We start from the raw sequence: 5257 nt of genomic DNA, 5'->3' as shown, positions 1-5257 counted from the left end.
ATAGGCTGTTACCCAAGCAGCAGATCCCCCCCTCTCCACGTTGCTGAAATAGTCCAGTGGAAAGGCAAGAGCCAATACAACTGGTTCCAGCGACGTCGCAGGAGTTGCCAGAACGACACAAACTGCCTTTGGGACTCCAGCTCCAGAAGCTAAGAACAATGAGTATAAAGAGGCAGCTTACGTCATTAAAAGACAATATTAAAGTTTATATATACACAAATATTTAAAAGGAACAAGACAAATACCACTCTGAGAAATGGAAAACACAATGCACTTTAAAAAAAACCCAGTCAAAGCAGTTACACTTAAAAAAAATTATTTGAAGCTTCCAGACTGGGTTGAAATCTCTCTCTCTCTCTCTCTCTCTCTCTCTCTCTGTGTGTGTCTGTGTGTGAGTGACTGCAGAAAGAGTGCAACATGTTATAAGATGGAAAAGTTGAAAATTAACTAGGATATGGGAAAAAAAGATTTGTTTGTTGTAATAGTGAGGGCATGTGATATTTTTTGATGTGAGTTGCCTTGGAATTTGAGAAACATAATAGAAACTTCCCATACCAAGATTTTTCCAACAAATAAATTGTTCTAACACAAATCACATTCCGGCTGCAGTTTCTTCTGAGTAGTTCTAGTTTTGAAGCAAATTCCTTGCAAATCAGTAGGGTTCACGTCTTGTTGAATATTTTTAGGATCATAGGGATGGAGTTTGTCAAAATACTAATGAGGAAGGGAAGGGAAATTGCCATATACAAAGGTGCCGTGTTATTAGCTGATAGTCTTGTACTCATTTCCACCAGCACCAAGCCCAATGTCTTTCTCCAAACATTTGCCTGTCCTGCCTCTGAGATATCACAGAGGCTCATCCTAAGCATAATAAAGACCCACCTCTACGTTCTGCCCGTTGGTCTCAAATTGTAATGCTCCTAGCTTTGGAAATGGGATTCTTCTGGTCGGTCAACCCTAGTTCAATAACTGAAACCTCAGCTTTTAGAAATGCAGCTGAGGCATTCAAAGGGAGTTGTGGCCCAAAGTTAGCTGATCACATCAAGGAAAAGGGGTCAAGCATAATTAGAATGGGGGGGGGGCTAGGTGAAAGCCGGAATGGAAATGAACGGAATGGAGCAGAGACTTCTCATTAAAAACGGATGCCAAAAACAGTGGGATGGAATGGACAAACATCAGAACCATATTTTGGTTTCAAATCTAAAAAAAGAATATTATTTTCTCAATAACTTTTTATTGCTGCCAATCAATTAAGCCCAATGAGATTAACCTGTTGCTTCTGGCTAGAGGCAATGAATGCAACCAGAATGTGGCCACTGGGGCCGTTTTGTGATTTGCTGGCTAAGTCCCCTCTTCTTCAATGAGTTTTGTTGGCCAATCCTGCTCCAAAGTTACTTCCCTAGTCTCACCCCCCCCCCCCCCAAGATTTGATTCTCTGCATGGAGTAGTTACCAGAATATTGTTCCTGCAGTGTTTGTGGTCTGGTTGAATTTGGTTGGCCTACTCGACTCAGAAGTTACCATTCCAAGCTGTTTGTTTTTTTGCTGTGCTGATTTTCTCCCAGAACAAATACTAGAATGTTGTTTCCAGAGGTGTTTGGTGGGGGGTGGTTGTCTGTAGAGCAATGTCTGTTTCTGAGTAGCTGCAATGTTTTAAAAGCATGCATTACTAGGGATACTCTTTTCAGCCAGGTAACTGTGCTGGTCTACCTCAGTATGTACAAAAAAAAATTACAGCAAAATCATTGTGACACCTTAAAGACTAACAAATGTATTTCAGGATGAGTGGCTGGCTGCTCAAGTGGGATTTTTAAATAACCTTTAAACCTTTGAACTGCAGAGCTGGAAGAGACCCTATGGATCATTTAATCCAACCCTTTTCAGTGGGGAATTGAACTCCCAACCTCTGGCTCCAACCTAAGCCTCTGAGCTATCTAGCAGTTGGATTGTTGTACCTTATTGCTTTGAATGTGTTTTGGTGTGGCTTATGTTTTTAGGTGGTGTTTGTTTGATCCTTTTTTTTGTATTTGTATACTTACAGTTTTTAGCTTTAAGTATTGCCTTTTAAGGGGATGTGGTGGCACTGTGGGTTAAACCACAGAAGCCTCTGTGCTGCAAGGTCATAAGACCTGCAGTCGTAAGATCGAATCCACGTGGCAGAGTGAACCCCCATCGCTTGTCCCAGCTCCTTCCAACCTAGCCGTTCGAAAGCATGCAAAATGCAAAAATGCGAGTAGATAAATAGGTACCACTTCGATGGGAAGGTAAAGGCATTCCATGTCTAGTCGCACTGGCTACGTGACCACAGAAGATTGTCTTTGGACAAACGCTAGCTCTATGGGTTGGAGATGAGCACCACCCCCTAGAGTTGGACATGACTGGGCAAATTGTCAAGAGGAACCTTTACCTTTACCTTATTGCCTTTTAAAGATGCAGGCTGCTTTGGGTCCTTTCAAGGAGAAAGTTGGGATAACATATTTCAAATAAATAAATGAATGACAAAGTCATTTGTTTTGCTTTTCAAAGCAAAATAATGCTGGGGAAGCCACATTGAACAGAGTTACAAATGAATGCCTGGGATGGCCCTGTGGGGAAAACAAGGAATCTCAGACATTTTGCTTGTTAGAAATAGTGAGGGTGCCTTCTATTTTGAAATCCCAGAGATTGCATTGATTGGTTTATGTCTTTGTAGTTTCCCTGAGTATCTTGTCTCCTTTTTGGTGTTCTTGCTCATTAGTTTAAGCCCATCCCATCTTGCAGCACATGAGACATTTCTGTTTTCCGTATTCTTTCTTTGGTTTCTAATCTGATAACGGTCAATACAGTTTGTCTAGACACAACCTCGGTAGAGGGAGAAGAGAGAGGAGGCTTAGCTAAATCGGCTGATAAATTAATTTAAATTGTTTTGTGTCACATATTCCTCTTTTTTTACAAACACACACAGAGGACAATTCTTCTTCTTCAAGCTTCAGAAGGTGAGTATTGCCGTTAAATCAAACTCATTACAGGGCTATGCAAATTCAGTAAGGGCATGATCTGGTGCTGACTGCACCAGAAATGGGAGCATTCTTCTTTAAATCAATCCTTCCATCTGCCAGGGAATCACTCCAGTCCTGTCTCCCAAAACAGAAGCCATTCAGCTGGACCAAAAAAGGTTTGGCTTGGGAACGGATTGTGGTAAGCTTGGAGTGCCTTTTGCTTTGCATTGTGTGGTTGCACGGGCAAAGACTACACCAGATTGGTCCACAAGTGGTCCAGATTTGGATCTATTTTCTGATGTGGTGACACCCTAAATTATAAATGTCTTTGGAGTGTTGTTGCTGGGAATTAGGCTTATTGAACTCAGTGAGACTTTTTCTGAGTTCCCATAGAAGTAAACATATAATGCAACTCATGCCTTCGGACTGTTGCGCTATTAATATGCAGTGTGCCTTCTACCACTGCAATGAGTGGAGTATGTGAAAATGGCATGCATCCAATGGCGCTATGTGTAGAATCCCCTTCTCTGTGTGTGAGTGTGTGTGCGTCTTATGTCTTTCCTATAGGGTGTATTACTAATTGGCTCTTCCCAGTAGACATGGCATCAGGGGAGCCACTGGAAATCTTCAGGAGCAATCACTACCTTCAGAATTTCTGAGCTCTGCAACTGGTTTTTTAAATATGATTATCGCTTCATGGAGGCCATAAGAAAGAGGCAAATTGTGAGACAATATATGTTTCAATGCTAGTTTCTTGGAAGCAGAAGTGGACACCAGCTTTTACTTTTGGTTGTTCTCTTTATGGGTTTCTGAAGGATTCATGTCTGGCCACTGTGGGAAGCAGATATTTTACTCAAACTTCACCAATCCTGAATTTGTAGAGGAGAGTCAAAGGAAGCTTCCCTGCAAATTCAGTGTCTCTTGGTGTTTTTGAAGCCATTTTATAGGGTTTTAAAGTAAAAAATTGAGAACTGCATTCATTGACCCATCAGAAAAAAAATCATAAATTTGTAATTCACAATTCGTTGACTTTGATGAATCACGAATCAAAACAAAGCACCACTCAGTTTGGTGTGTAAGAAGCGTGGGACCAGGATACCTGAAGGGCTGTATCTCCTCATAGGAGCCTTCTTGGCATTTAAGATCATCATCAGAAGCCCTCCTCTTAACCCTATTGCCAGTTTAGGAGTGACTGATGGGGATATGGAAGAGGGCCTTCTCTGGGGCAGCCCCGTGTTATAGAATGCTCTCCCTTATGAGATCAGGTTGGACTGTTCCCTTTGTTGTTGATATTTATTGTTTAAAATATGTTTTTAATTCTATTATTTTTAATATTGTGAGCTGCCTTGGGTTCCTTATTGGGAGAAAGGTGGCCTATAAACAAATAAAATACAATAAAATTAGATAGATAGATAGATAGATAGAGAGATAGAGAGATAGAGAGATAGAGAGAGAGAGAGAGAGAGAGAGAGAGAGATACAGTGGTGCCCCACATGACGATGATAAACTGGTGTGTCAAAATCGCCGTACAGTGGTGCCTCGCTTAACGACGTTAATTCGTTCCAGCGAAATCGCTGTAGAGCGAAAACATCATAAAGCAAAATAAATAAGCCCATTGAAACATATTAAAAACTGTTCAATGTGTTCCAATGGGCTGAATAACTCACCGTCCCTCGAGGATCCTCCATAGGGGTGGTCATTTTAGCTGCCTGTAATGCAAGGAATCTGTCCAAAAACACAGCAGGGAGCCATTTTGAGCCATTTTGAAAACTCAATGATCAGCTGTTTTGATCAACGTAATGCAAAGAATCGGTTCCTGAAGCAGGGAACCGATTGTTGGTAAGTGGAAAAAGCCCATTAAAACATCATTTTGCGATCACAATTGCGATCACAAAACATCATTGTGAAGCGGATTCGTCGTTATACAGGGTAATCGTTAAGCAGGGCACGACTGTACAGCAAAATCATCGTCATGCAAAAAACCCCATTTGAATGCACTGAAAACCAGTTAATGCATTCCAATGGGGAAATACCTCATCGTCCAGTGAAGATCACCCATAGAGAACCACCGATCAGCTGGTTAAAATCGCTGTTTTGTGAAGCTTCTGTCCGGAAAACAGCCATTTGGTGAAGGGAGGGAAACCATTTTGCAAAGGGAAGCCATTTTGTGGAGCCAGAAAAATCATCGTTTTGCGAACAAACAGTTCGCGAAGCAGGGACCTAATAGACGTAAAGCAAAAAAAACCACATGATCGCTATAGCGATCGCAAAAAGGTCGTC

This window comes from Pogona vitticeps, chromosome 4 (genome assembly GCF_051106095.1).
Source record: "Pogona vitticeps strain Pit_001003342236 chromosome 4, PviZW2.1, whole genome shotgun sequence".
Taxonomy (NCBI): Eukaryota; Metazoa; Chordata; class Lepidosauria; order Squamata; family Agamidae; genus Pogona; species Pogona vitticeps.
The sequence above is the reverse complement of the archived record's forward strand: the minus strand, read 5'-3'. Positions refer to the sequence as shown.